Raw genomic sequence first — 15,804 nt, forward strand, 5'->3', positions numbered from 1 at the left:
CCTTGTTACCTCTGACGTTGCTGCCCTGCTCTTCATACTGCCTTGTTGGTTTATGTACGTTACTGCTGTCACATTGTCTGACTGAACCTGAATGGCTGGATTTTGAAGAAGATGCGATGCCTGTAGAAGGGCATTATATATGGCCCTTAGTTCCAGAATGTTGATTGGAAGAATGGCTTCCTAACTTGACCATTTTCCTTGTAACTGTTCCCCTTGAGTGACTGCTCCCCAACCTCTGAGGCTTGAGTCTGTGGTTAGCAGAATCCAATTTTGAATCCTGAATCTTCAGCCCTCGGTCAGGTGGGAAGTCTGAAGCCACCACATTTTCTGTCAGTTTTAGCCTCTGGAAAATCACCCTCACCTTTACAGGTGTGCGCTTTATAGGGTGTAATGGCGAACTGGACAAGAGACCGTAACGGATTTGACCCAATGCGTTTTGTCAAAATGACTTCAACAGGGGCTCATACATGGTATCACTATAATGTATGAACCCCTGATTAAGTCATTTTGAGTGTTTCAGAAGCTTATGCACTAAGCGCATTTGGTTTTTGTTTTGTATGTGTTATTTTTTGGGAGTCCACTAACAGGGGCTCTCTCCAAATTGCTGCTGGTGACTTGAGCGCAAGGTCAAGGACATTTTTGTATTTTTGTGTGTGTGTGTGTGTGTGTGTGTGTGTATTTATATATATATATATATATATATATATATATATATATATACAGTGCCATGCTAAAGTATTAACCCCCCTTGGCTTTTTACCTATTTTGTTACATTACAATACAACCTGTAATTTTGTTTTTGCCCTCTGCGCCTGCACCGGCAAAAAAGACCTTTCACCCGCAAATGCAGTCCTTTCGCCCCAATAAATACAAAAAGACGAGAGGTTCCCCCTTCTTTGCAGGTAGGGGAAGGAGAAGGGGAAAGAAGCCCACACCGGCTCCAGGTTCCCAAGAGCAAAAGTCTACCCCTAATTCTGCCAAATCCCCAGCATGACGTTGGAACTCCCTTGTGGGAGGCCGTTCGGGTGGGGGCACATCTCAAACTCTTCAGCCAGGATTGGATTCTGTCTGGCCTGGACCCCTGGGTGTTGCAAATAGTATCCCAGGGATACAAACTAGAGTTTCAAGATGTTCCCCCATGCCGATTTTTCAAATCGACCTTGCCATCTTCTCCACCAGAGAGAAAAGCAGTAACAGCGGCAATCCAAAAATTATGTCGAGACCAGGTCATAGTCCTGGTACCGTTGTCACAACAAGGGAGGGGTTTTTATTCAAGCCTCTTTGTTGTGACGAAGCCGGACGGCTCTGTCAGACCGATCCTAAATCTAAAAGATCTGAATTTCTTCCTGAAAAGGTTCAAGTTCAAGATGGAATCACTTCGGGCGGTGATTGCCAGTCTGGAGGAGGGGGACTACTTGGTGTCGGTGGACATAAAGGATGCTTACCTGCATGTTCCTATTTATCCTCCTCACCAAGCTTATCTGAGATTCGCGATTCAGGATTGCCATTACCAATTCCAGACGTTACCTTTCGGTCTCTCCACGGCGCCGAGGGTATTCACTAAGGTGATGGCGGAGATGATGGTCCTCCTTCGTCAGAAAGGAGTCAATATAATCCCTTATCTGGATGACCTCCTGATAAAGGTAAGATCCAGGGAGCAGTCATTACAAAACATATCCCTCTCCCTGTCAATACTCCAACAACACGGGTGGATCATAAATTACCCAAAGTCACAGTTGGAACCGACAACAAGGTTGTCTTTCCTCGGGATGATTCTGGACACAGAAGTTCAGAGAGTATTTCTTCCACTGGAAATGGCTCTGGAAATCCAGAAAATGGTAAAACAGATATTGAAACCATCAAGTGTGTCGATCCATCAGTGCATTTGGTTGTTGGGGAAGATGGTGGCGGCTCACGAGGCCATACAGTTTGGCAGGTCCCATGCCAGAGTATTCCAGTGGGACCTGTTGGACAAGTGGTCGGGGTCACACCTACACATGCACAGAAAGATAATCCTATCGTCAAAATCCAGGATTTCGCTCCTGTGGTGGTTGCACAGCTCTCACCTGCTAGAGGGACGCAGGTTCGGGATTCAGGACTGGGTCCTAGTAACCACGGATGCAAGTCTCCGAGGCTGGGGAGCAGTCTCTCAGGGAGAAAACATCCAGGGATGTTGGTCACAACAGAAAGCCTGCCTTCACATAAACGTTCTGGAGCTAAGAGCCATTTACAACGGCCTTCTACAAGCGGTACATCTTCTTCAAGACCGTCCCATGCAGATCCAGGCGGACAATGTAACAGCAGTCGCATACATAAACAGGCAGGATGGAACGAAAAGCAGAGCGGCAAAGGCAGAGGCGACAAAAATCCTCCACTGGGCAGAAAAACATCTACAAGCTCTGTCGGCAATATTCATTCCGGGAGTAGACAACTGGGAAGCAGACTTCCTCAGCCGACACGATCTCCATCCAGGAGAGTGGGGCCTCCACCAAGAAGTCTTCGCAGAGGTGACAAGTCTTTGGGGAGTTCCTCAAATAGACATGATGGCGTCTCGTCTCAACAAGATGCTTCAGAGATACTGTTCCAGGTCGAGAGACCCTCAAGCAGTAGCAGTGGATGCACTTGTGACCCAGTGGGTGTTTCCGTCAGTGTATGTTTTCCCTCCACTTCCGCTGATCCCAAAAGTACTCAGGATCATAAGAAAGACAAGGGTTCGAGCAATCTTCATTGCCCCAGACTGGCCAAGAAGGGCTTGGTACCCAGATCTTCAGCAGTTACTCATAGGAGATCCTCGGGCTCTTCCTCCTCGGGAGGACCTGCTGCAACAGGGGCAGTGTGTGTACCAAGACTTACCGTGGCTACGTTTGACGGCATGGCTGTTGAGCGCCGTATCCTAGCCAGGAAGGATATTCCTAAGGAGGTCATCCCCACCCTTATTCAGGCCAGAAAGGGAGTAACGTCAAAACATTACCACCATATTTGGAGAAAATATGTGTCTTAGTGTGAATCCAAGAAAGCTCCTACGGAAGAGTTTCACTTAGGACGTTTTCTACATTTTTTGCAGGATGGTGTGGAGACGGGCCTACGATTGGGATCAATCAAGGTCCAGATTTCGGCCTTGTCAGTGTTCTTCCAAAAACAATTGGCCTCACTTCCAGAGGTTCAGACCTTCGTGAAAGGGGTTCTGCACATCCAGCCTCCATTCGTGCCTCCAGTGGCACCATGGGACCTTAACGTGGTATTGCAGTTCCTTCAATCGGATTGGTTTGAGCCTCTACAAAAGATAGAGTTGAAGTTTCTCACTTGGAAAGTGGTGATGCTTTTGGCATTGGCATCCGCAAGGCGGGTGTCTGAATTGGGGGCCTTGTCTCACAAGAGCCCTTACCTGATTTTCCATGAAGATAGGGCAGAGTTGCGAACTCGCCAACATTTTCTTCCAAAGGTGGTTTCTGCTTTTCACATAAATCAACCTATTGTGGTGCCAGTAGTTACTGACACATTCACTGATTCAAAGTCTCTAGATGTGGTTAGAGCTTTGAAAATCTATGTTGCTAGAACAGCTCGTATACGGAAAACAGAGGCTCTGTTTGTCCTGTATGATCACAACAAGATTGGCTGTCCTGCTTCCAAGCAGACTATTGCACGTTGGATTAGAACTACAATTCAGCAAGCTCATACTACGGCTGGATTGCTGTTACCGACGTCGGTAAAGGCCCACTCCACTAGGAAGGTGGGCTCATCCTGGGCGGCTGCCCGGGGGGTCTCGGCATTACAACTTTGCCGAGCAACTACTTGGTCAGGGTCAAACACATTTGCTAAGTTCTACAAGTTTGACACCTTGGCCGATGAGGACCTAAAGTTTGGTCAATCGGTGCTGCAGGGTCATCCGCACTCTCCCGCCCGTACTGGAGATTTGGTATAGACCCCATGGTCTTGATGTCATCCCCAGCATCCTCTAGGATGTATGAGAAAATAGGATTTTTATAACCTACCGGTAAATCCTTTTCTCCTAGTCTGTAGAGGATGCTGGGCGCCCGTCCCAGTGCATACTTTACCTGCAGTTTAGTTATTACAGTTACACAACTTGTGTTATCTTGGTTTCAGCATGTTGCTGCAATTAGTTCATGCTGTTGGCGTGTGTTATGTTGAATGCCATGTGTGGGCATGGTTGAGGGTGTGAGTTGGTAGATATCTCACCACTAGTTAAGTAATTCCTTTCCTCGAAATGTCAGTCTCCCTGGGCACAGTTCCTACAACTGAGGTCTGGAGGAGGGGCATAGAGGGAGGAGCCAGTTCACACCCAATGAAAAGTATTTAGAGTGCCCATGTCTCCTGCGGATCCCGTCTATACCCCATGGTCTTGATGTCGTCCCCAGCATCCTCTACGGACTAGGAGAAAAGGATTTACCGATAGGTTATCAAAATCCTATTTTTTAATAAATGTGAATTGGTATCATATCTAATTAGGCCATTTTGTCTCAGGTGTGCTTTCTGGTGTGAGGGTATACTTACAGGTGACACAGGCTATACGAACCCACACCGTGGAAGAATATTCACTGGAAATACCAAAATCTGAGTGTTTCAGAAGATTATACACTAAGCGCATTTGGTTTTTGTTTTGTATATATATATATATATATATATATATATATATATATAATTTATATTTATATATAGATTGTAATGATGAAATAAAAGAATTATCTTGCCCTTATCAGCCAGGTGTGCCGCTCCCCAGCAAGTGCTGCCCATAGGCATGTGCCTCACGTGTCTAGTGGGAAATCCGCTACTGCCTCCAGGTGCATCTAACACTTATTAAATGGTGGGATATGCCATGCAAACATTTGATTGAGATGCAGAGCAAGAAAAGATAGCCCCTGGCATGTTTAAATAACAAATTCTTGAAAACACAAGGCTTTTTATGGATCCAAAAGTATTGCAAACAGAAGCTTTGGAGGGGTCGAAGAACATATGCCGGTACTGGTAGGAAAAGTGTTTGGAATAGATACAAAAGCTGTGGGAGGATATTTGTTATCACGTTAATGTGATCTACCCAAGAAATATAATGTGTATGCCAAGTCAAGAGGACCTTTTCTGTTTGGGCGAATAGGATGAGAGATAGTTTGCTTTGTAAGGTTGGGCATGTGACTTAGTAATGGGGATGACCAGATATTTGAAAGAAGTATTGCACCACTGGAAATTAAAGTTACGTTTTAATAATTTCTTATTAGGGTCAAGTAGGTGGAACTGGAGGGCCTCAGATATAGAATGGTTAACTTTGTAGCTAGAGACTGCACCTAACTTAGAGACAGCTCACTAAAAAGGTTGGACAGGGAGGTGAAGAGGATTTCATCCATGAAGAGAAAAATTTTGTAGTGAGAGTCTTTGACTGCAATTCTGAAAATGTCAGGGTTGTAACGAACTCTGGAGGCTAAAGATTTAATGACCAGGGAAAAGATCAGTGGTGAGAGGGGGCAGAACTGTCTAGTGCTGTTAGTGATAGCAAAACCGTCAGAGAGGGTTCCGCCTACTAGGACAAAGGCAGAGAAGTGTGTGATAGAGAGCCAGAATAGCTTGGAGGAATGTAACCAAATCTTAACAGGGTTTGGGTCATGAAGTGCAGCGCTATCCTGTCAAAGTGTTTCTCTACATCCAGGGCAAGAGTCAGAGAAGGCGTTTTAAGAATATTAACATGATGAACAACCATCCTGGTTTAGGGTGGATCAGTGGGGACAGAAGGGGGTTCAACCTATTTCCCAACCCTTTAGCAAAATCTTCAGGTCTGTGTTAGGAGAGAGATAAGACAATAGTTGAAGCAGGTAGACAGGTCTTTGTAAGGCAGGATTACGGTGATCCTTGCCACAGTCATGTGAACATGGAAGAATTGGCTTTCAATAATTGAATGTATCGGTCATGGGTGGGTAGGATGGACTGATAAGTCTTGTAGCAGGATATCAGAAATCCATCAGGGCCATGGGCTTTAGAGGGTTTCTGTGATTTGATAGCAGGGACTTCTTTTCAGTGAATGAATGATTGGATGAGGTTGATTCATCGGGTAAGACTTAGTAGAGGGCAAGCGGAGATGTAGTCTAATAATGCTATGCACCTGCGCACTGTGCCGTTGAGGATAAATCTGGCTAGCTTCTGCACATCAGTAGGTAACCAACCAACCCATTGATGTGCAGCAGCTAGCCAGATTTATCCATATAATTTGGAGATGTAGTCTAAGACTGCAGGGAGAGGGTCAGAGTCCAGTGGGCCTCAGGAGTAAAGATTATAAAATGTTTGATAGTACGTTATAATGATGTCAACAATCTTGGAGGAATTATATTGAAAGGCGTAATGGCAGTCTCTAATCATGGGGATGTTAAAGGAAGTATTTGCTACTGGTTTTATTTGCTACCGATTTAGTGCTTTTGTTGTAAAGTGCTGATTTTTTGGTCTTTTCTACTAGTAGAAGATTAAGGACCCGATGCATAGATGATAAAAGTTGAAGTTTCTGCCAGTAGGATGGAGTTTATGAGATTGGTCTAAGCATTTAAACTCTTGGGTGAGATGTGGTAATCATTGTTTATGGAGCCTATTGCAGTGGGCAGTATAACTGATGATTCGTCCCCTCGTGGGCTTTCCTGACAATGAGTGTACCATGGGTAACCATGACTTAGTAGTAATATACTGTAAGTTTATAGACATTCTACAATTATGCATTGGAATTGGGTTATTTTTAAAATTCTTTCATTTAGTCTCCAGGGGGGTCTACCTATCGGAGAGTCCAAAACATCAAGGAGAGTCCTGACCAAATAGTCATTCAACCATGGATTTGGCTGTATGGTGGAGGTCAATAGGTTGTCTGAAAAGGAGGAGTAGTAGATGTCTATTCTGGAATACACTTTGTGTGGACATGAGTAGATATTGAGTCAGATTGAGCACTAACCAGGAGTTGAAGAGACTAGCTTCACTGAGGCGTCTGTTGAAGTGCCTTGATGTGTTATGAGAAGCAGAGGTGCCAGTGGGGAGGGTCCAGTCAAGGGTAAGGTCAAGCATTGCATTGAAATCACCCCCCTCCAATAGTAGAAAACCAAGGCAAATGCTGTGGAAAAGAATTTCTCAAAGAAATTGATTTGGTTTGTGATTGGGGCATATAGGGTGTCAATTGCAACATTGAGGTGCTCTAATGTGCCTACTATAATGACAGTGCCATCTTTGTCACAGGTACTGGAAGATATGGTGAAATGGAGAGGCATGCAGCAAGAAAGCAAACACCTTGCACTTAATGGCGCTGCATGAATTATCTCCCGTACAAAGCCAGGCTGCGCAGGCAGGGGGGCTTCCCTTCTTCAGCGATGCAATCACAATTGAATTGTGAACGCATCGCTGGCAGCCAGCAATGAACTGGGGCTCTAAAACGTCCCGGGCATTCGCGCGCGTCACGGGAGCGCACCCCCACAATGTACGGGGGCGTGTCACGAGTCATGGGGATGTGGACTCGTGGCATGCCCCTGTTACCATGGCGACGCTTGCTGGGGACACGCCGCGAGTCCGGCGGCATGGACTCACGGCACGTCCCCATTTCCATGGAGACCGGTGGGGACGGCTGAAGCAGAGAGCCGGAGGCTGCGATGCGCGCAGCCGTCTTAGCTCTCTGAGGGACCGGATTGGCCCACCTGCCCATCGGCCCTTCTGGCATGTGCCAGTCCGGCCCTGCTGGCAGCCATTAGCATGCTGGTAAGCCGCCAGCATGCGAGTCATAGTAGTTGCAGTTTTGCTAAATTAGCACAACTGCAACTGAAGCTGAAGAAGGGCCTATACTTATTTTCTTTAAAAAAAAATGTGTCTACTGAATAAATAAAGAACATTTTTGAACGACTCACATTATAAATAGAGATGAGAAGTTCGGATTACCTTAAATCCGAGCCCGCCGATCTCTGAGTCAATCTGAGCCCTGGCTCGTGTTTTCCCGCCAGACTCGGATTCTAAATCGAGGCAAAACGTCATCCTCTGGGAGTCGGATTGTTGCTGGTTTTTGATTCTATAAAAGGACCACGCTGCGGTGACTGCGTGTGCTGTGCTGTACTCTGCTGGTTAAATTGGCTGTGCAGTTTCCAGACTCATAACAAGTGGCTGTGCAGTGTATAGTGTATACAGGGCATGCTGCTGTGTGCTGCACTCTTCTCTGCTGGTTAAATTGGCTGTGCTGTGTCCATCTAAAGTGGCTGTGCATTCACAAACAGTACTACAGTGTGCATTGTCACTGATCAGTTGCGAGAAAAGTTAAAAAAAAAAGTGAAAAAAGTTATAAACAATGAACATAAGTTAAAAAAAAGTATTATTTTAAGTTTGCACAACCTGTGTACGATCTACCCCTGTGCATTTATTGTTCACGTACATAGTATGATAAAAGCCCTTTGTATGGCAGCAGTGTGAGATGAGTGCACTGTACCTCTGTCCGTTTATTCTTCACATGCAGTGCAAGTTGAGCTGCGAAGTGAAAAAAAATATATATTATTCTATTGTTTGTATTGTTCTGGCACAATGTACGCCATCTAATATAGTCACCATCCAAAGAATGGTGGAGGGTTATTTTAATGACAGTGTACAAACAGGCATGTCGCAGAGGCCCGTTGTTTACTGGAAGGAAAAAAAAAGTTGTGTGGTCCTTGCACAAACTTGCTTTGCATTACTTAAGCTGCCCACACTCCAGTGTGTACTCAGAAAGAGTTTTCAGCACAGCCAGGAACCTTGTCAGTGATTGGTGTAGAAGGCCACTTCCTCAAACTGTGCAAAAGATGATGTTCATTAAAATGAACTACAAATTCCACGAGAAAGACCTTTACTGACAATTACAACAAAGTACAGAGACTGGTGGAATCCAGCAGAGATGAGGATATTGGCCCTCATTCCGAGTTGATCGGTCGCAAGGCGAATTTAGCGTTACACACACTAAGCCGCCGCCTACTGGGAGTGAATCTTAGCTTCTTAAAATTGCGACCGATGTATTCGCAATAATGCGATTACTAACTACTTAGCAGTTTCAGAGTAGCTCCAGACTTACTCTGCCTGTGCGATCATTTCAGTGCTTGTCGTTCCTGGTTGACGTCACAAACACACCCAGCGTTCGCCCAGGCACTCCCACCGTTTCTCCGGCCACTCCTGCGTTTTTTCCGGAAACGGTAGCGTTTTCAGCCACACGCCCCTGAAACGCCGTGTTTCCGCCCAGTAACACCCATTTCCTGTCAATCACATTACGATCGCCGGAGCGAAGAAAAAGCCGTGAGTAAAAATACTTTCTTCATAGTAAAGTTACTTGGCGCAGTCGCAGTGCGAACATTGCGCATGCGTACTAAGCGGATTTTCACTGCGATGCGATGAAAAATACCGAGCGAACAACTCGGAATGAGGGCCATTGTGTATGGACGAAGTACACACTGAAGAGGAAGAGGATGGTAGTAATGATGACATTTTGCCACTGCAAAACTGTTATCTTAGCGGCCTTAAGCCCATTGGTAGCTTGTTTTGTGTGGGCCAAAACAACGTAAGCACTTCAGACAAAAAAAGGGTCAGTTTCTGTCGCTGAAGTGGTTGGTTTAATATGCCATTTTTAATATCCAACATAAGGGAGAGTGGGAGAGCCCAAGGACAATTCTGTCTTGCCCCGCTTTTCTTTTCTGTCACTGCTGTGTGGCAATGTTTCGTGATTTTGCATTTTTTTGTTAATTTTTTTTTTTTTAAATACAAAACCAGTCACAGCATTTTTGCAAAACCAAAACAGGACGACAAATTACAACCAAAACCAGCAAAAATTATCCGGCGTACATCTCTAATTATGATGTATATGGAGAAGAGACTCTACCGAGTATGCAGAAAAGTTATACTCGGTAGATATTTTACTTCTGCTGTTCAGCTCAATTGTTTACTGCACCTAGTATTCATTGCTGGTCTCCCAGCTAATTTGCAAACCAGGCCTACCATGGATTGGATTCCAAGATCAAATGAGATTGGGCATATCCCGTGGAGTATGGCAGTAATCTGCTGAATGAGAGAGTATTGGTAATTACCCAGAAAACCATATTATTAAACTTGAATAATTTTCATCAAGGCATCTGGTCAATTCTTGATTACAATTCTTTCTTCTATGTTACTAATTATGATAATAATGTATAATTTTGTATAAATACCAAGGTATAATGATGTTCTCTAGTCACGATATTTTAATGAAATAATTAAAAGTTAAGTTTTAATGTCTATTAACAATTATAAGAGTGCCCCGACACAGAGTCTTTCTTTTTTCTTTGCTTTGCTCATGTACTTTTACTGACTCTGAGAGCACCACCGACACTTGACTGTCACAATAGGTGAAATTATTGATATAGTCGGTAACAGACTTTCATCCATCAGAGGTTCCAGTCTGTGGCTATAACCTGTGTGGAACTACCCATCTTTTTTTGAAGTTTATGTGTACCCGGCCTTAGACTACTGTATCAATATTAAATCTATTTCCTCTGTCTATAGTGAATTCTTAAGTGAGAATATATGTTTCAATGAAGAGTTAATTGTTGGAAGTGAGAATACAAATTCCACACTGAAAGATCAGTTCTTTCGTCAATGAATGTATTGAAAAGATGAACCCATTTGCTTCTGAATTAGAAGGTCACTTCTCGCAATTTAATTTAGAGCGCCTTTCAAGTATTTTATACTATACTGTTCAAAATATTGTTCTTCATCAATCGTAGTGGAAGAAATTTGCTGAACAGACCAACTTATATTTTCCTTTGTGGTTAGTCCAAGCCATGAAAAATTAACAAATTTTTCAATATAGTTCACGCCGACTTCATAAATCTCATCACATTGGCTTTGAAAACATTGTTCAGTTGCAGTAAGTCCCCCTCATTGTGCAGTGCTTGTAGCAGCGAGTTGGTTTCTGTGGGCAGCAAGTATTCTTTTGTGTCACAAATTTTCTCAACAAGGTTGTTGAGAATGGCTAATAGTTCTATAGCTGTCATTTCCTCGTTCTCTATTTGTTTAATGCTATTGTATAACACTTTAAGCTGGCACTGTTGGAAGTTGGAACATTAGTGTTGGATGAAAATAACTTTTTCTGGATTTTGGGACATCAGCTTGGAAAATAAGTAAGATTTCAAATATAAAACACAGATAATATCGGTATGCAATCCTGGTAGACGGGATGTCGGTGGTCACAATACTGAAACTGGCATCCCAATAGTGAAGATCCAACAAGGGTCAGGTAAGTATTAACACCTTACCCCCCTAACCCTCCCTTACGGCAGCCTAACCCTAACTTCCTCCATCTGTGCCTAAACCTAACCAACCCTAGCAGCGGCCTAACCCTAACCCCCCATGGGTGTCACCTAAACCTAGCCCTTCCCCCACATCCAATTCCTAACCCTCCTGGCTATACTTATCTTCGGGATTCTGGCAGCCGAGATTCTAACATCAGGATCCTGCCCTGTCCTGGATTCTGGCATCGATGTTCTGATGAGTGTTGGGATTAGGGTGTTGGTTTTGCAGCTGCCGGGACCCCGACAGACGGTATCTTGAATGGATCCCATATTATCATGTTAACTGTTAGAGCCAGTGACAAGCACCTTGTTTTTGAATGACGGAAAATATCTTTTTACTGTACATCAGCATAAACACTAAATTCTTGTAGAATTGCCACACGAACAGTATATATATGTGAAAATATCTTACATACAATTGTTATTACATCAACTCGTAACTCTGAATACCGCTGTATAAAGTGTGAGTAGCTCAACCCATTCCAAAAAAAGTTCCTTGTTAAATGGGATTTTAGGTTTCCAAAACATTATTTTCCACCGCAGTTGACTCCACCAAAATTGGTGATAGTATTATTTGTAGCTTTGTAATTAGGTCAGAAGTTTCATTGAAGATTACTAAATTGAATAGTTTGCATCATGATACCTACTCCAAGCCCAAAGTAGAGAACAAGAAAAGAACTAACATTATGGCCTTACGATTTCAACAGTTTATCTTAATGGACACAAATCGTGTATCTCCAAGTACACAAACAATTTCTTGCATCCGGTACGCTGCTAGTATATTATCAACAATTTATGTTGACTTTTGCCATGCACATGTAATTTTTTTATTCCCAAAGAGTTCCCATACAAATTCTGATGTGCATTTCATTGAACTGGGAGAGGGACTGTTTGGCTAGGGTATGGGTGGAACGGGTTTAGTACGATATACCTATAATCAAAATTCCGACGGTCAAAATACCAACAACAATTGACCGATGGTCAAAATACAGAAAAAGGTAAATAAAAATCGACATTCAAAATGTCGACCCGGTCAAAATACCGTCATTTAAAATGTTGACAGGTCTAATAATCGACATGGGTTTTTCATTATTTTTTGGGTGTGTATGTCGACATAGGTCATCATAGACACTGTATAAGTGTACCATGTCCCCTCGCATGTATTGCTGCACTCGCCTTGCTTCGGGCACACTATTATATCCCCCCTCCAGGTCCACTGGGATGGTAAAGTATGAACAAGTCGGTTTCAATTAAAAAAAAATCATGAAAAACTCATGTCGACTTTTTGACCTGTCCACATTTTAAATGTCTGTATTTTGACCTTGTCGGTATTTTAAATGTTGGTATTTTGACCATGTCGGGATTTTGACCATTGGTCAATGGTTGTCAGTATTTTGACCATCGGGATTTTGATTGTAGGTGCATTGACCGCATCCCGGTGGAACTACAGGAAAAGAGAATGACTTTGAAGTTCACAGGCATTTGGTAGTATAGGAATATTTCTGGAGGAACCTGGTCAGTCTGAAGTGACTAATAAGATTATTACATTTAGTATGCGACTATGCAAAACAGTCATCTACTGCAGTTTCCATTAAATTACTATTCCTTCTTCAGTGGTCGCCATCAGTTAAATTGATCAATAGTCAACAGATTTTAGCAAGAAGTACCAAACAGAAAGGGTAAGGACAGTTTATAGCTAGCCTAGCAGGGGTCCAGTTGCTAAGCTGCAAGTAGTAATGTCTTACTGATTTATGAGTAAAAAGTGCAAGATTATCCCATAAGAGAAAATCCAGCAGCATTTCAAAAAGTCCCATCATAGGTGGAGAATGAGAAGGAAGAGGGGTAAGCAGCATTGCATCTGAAGCTGAAGGGACATACAAAAGCAAATGGCCTGCTTACCACCACCTCGTTCCAGCAGTCCAGGTTGAGTTAACAGCTGTCTCTTGTAGATAGGTGACTTATCTTTACAAGTGTCACTATTCATTGCATTCTACAAGAAATGAAGAGGGGAACAGTAGAATCTCATATGTACAGTACTACTATAAGAGAAAGGTCTGGAGGCACAGTACACTGTATAGTGTTCACTCTAGGAGTGAAAAGGGGCAGGGCGCCGGACTCTGGGGGCACATGTGTGCGCGCACGGCGAAGTCGCGCGCGCCCCCGAAATGGGGGCATGGCCACGCAAATTAGGGGGCGTGGCCACGCCTACGTCATTTTAGGGGGCGGTGTGGCCCACAGACGCTACTATAGAGAGCGTCTGTGGCCGGCGACGTCACTGTTGGGGGCGTGCCCAGCACCTCCGTCGGTGCTGGGCTTCCCCAGCCCTCTCCCAATGCGTGAATGGATGCCGCGCGCATGCGCACGGCATCTATACACGCCGGGAGGGCAGGGAGCAGGCGGCTGTTCTAGCAGGGCGCCGCAAAAGGGGCAGGGCGGGTTTTGCCTGCTAAAAAACAGGCAGGGCGCAGTGCCCTGCTAAAACAGCCTAGAGTGAACACTATACACAGCATGCATAGGGAGTCATCTTGAGTGACCTCTGCCAGCTCAAGAGTGGCAGTGGGATCTCCACGGCATTAACTGGAGACATGACTGGAGGAAGAGAATCTCCAAGTTTGTTTGAAACTCTCCTGAACCAGTCATGTCTAGTGATGGAATAGAAGAGGTATATTTACAGAGGATAGCGAGAGGTCAATTCAAGGAAGGAGATTTGCATCAAGTAAGACTTTAAATGAAAAAAAAAAAGGCAGAGAGCACTAGAGACCATAAATCTCACTCACACCATTATGTAGATTGGAATTCCTAACAATGATAAATATATTCCAGAATACCTTCACTGATGACATCCTAGCATTTAAATTTACAATGCAATTGTCCAGCTTCTCAATCTATTTCAATTAGGCAACTTGCCTTAATGAATTATTTACACAGTCTACACAAGTTTAAAAGGGATTAAAGGTTACAGATATTGGCAGCTACTGGAAGCCTAGTCACTACTTGTAGCTATCATATATGAAAAAAGTGTATTTAATGATTTAAGTGAAAACATTATAGAGAAACATTATAATGATAGACATAGGTCACAAGTATATAAAATGTAACAAAACATAAAAATAATTTCCTAACTTTACAACTAGTTAGGTCTAAAAAATGTTACACATATTTCTATTTTGGTCAAATAAAAGGACATTTTAGGGTTAAATTAGTGCCGCAGGCAAGAAAACGGTAACAGAGCTTGTGGAAACTTTTGTGGAGTACAAAGTAACTTTAAGAAGTCAGCAGGAAAGGATAGCCAAGCCACCAGCAAGAGGGTGCCTTGTGGGCACTACAGTCCCGGGCTGCCAACAAGTGGATGTTTGGCTCCCAAAAGAGAAAGCTGGTGGTTAGTAACAAAAAGAAAAGACATCTTGGTAATTTGCAATTGTATTTGCTAAGTTGTTGTTGTCTGTCTTTTCTTCACAGACGAGGAAGTCTCCATGAGAGTCTGAAACATGGTAAAATAAGTGCATGTTGGGAGAGGGTAAAAGTGACTACAACTGTCAACTGGCCTATGATTCCTACATGAGGGTCACCAAATGGAGCAGGTAATGGACAGTGGCCTACAGGACAACAATTGAGGCACCTCATCTGACACATTTGAGGAGGCAATGTTTCCATTGCTGGATCAACACCGGGTGGTAGGTTAATGTGTTCATCAACTAGTGGCACATGCTACTGTAGATTCTGGACATCAAACTGGGATGGGAAATGCAGTAGATATTCATGGAGAAGCAATGAAGTGATGTTTTTTGCAGACAAGGATCACACTGAAAGAATGCACTGCTTGGAATATGGCAATATGCACAGACTAACAGAAAAGGGAAACAGGTGCTTAAACAAGAACTGAAAGTGGGTATATAAAAGCAGTTCAGTGTTTTCTGGGTAAAATATTCCCTTTTCTGCCTGGCAATTAACAGGTGAAGCAATTAACAAAGAATTAGAGGACAGATGAGCAGGTGTTGGTCATAAATTGATGGCCTGTCTACAGGGGCCATAACCACAGCAGCAATGCGCAGCAAGAAGGAGCACCTCCCAATTATACTTGCAAAGTCAAACAGCTGCAGCGTGGCTACCATCTGCCTGTGTTGCACAATTAGCAAGGCATTCATTTGAACAAGTAGTGGTCAGTGATCAGGTAACAATATCAGATAATTGTAGGTAGACCTATGTGTGGAAAAACTCCACCACTATGCATTCCCCTAACAACAGGACTAAGGGAAGGAAATTGGAAGGTAGACTATACAGATTTTGTCATAGTGCTTCCAACATTTAAAGCCTTTGGAGGTTGGTAACAGGTATTTGTGACATACTGTAGGACAGTTTTTACTGTTAGTAGTGAATACACCTGTGCACCACTTGAAATTCTGGGAAATGGAAATTACATGGTAGGGGGTTATTGAGGACCGAGTTTGGCCACCACTGCATTGGGAGACAATAAGTTCAGTTTTGTACATGATGAGTTTGTGAAAAC

Source organism: Pseudophryne corroboree, chromosome 9 (genome assembly GCF_028390025.1).
Source record: "Pseudophryne corroboree isolate aPseCor3 chromosome 9, aPseCor3.hap2, whole genome shotgun sequence".
In the NCBI taxonomy this organism is placed as follows: Eukaryota; Metazoa; Chordata; class Amphibia; order Anura; family Myobatrachidae; genus Pseudophryne; species Pseudophryne corroboree.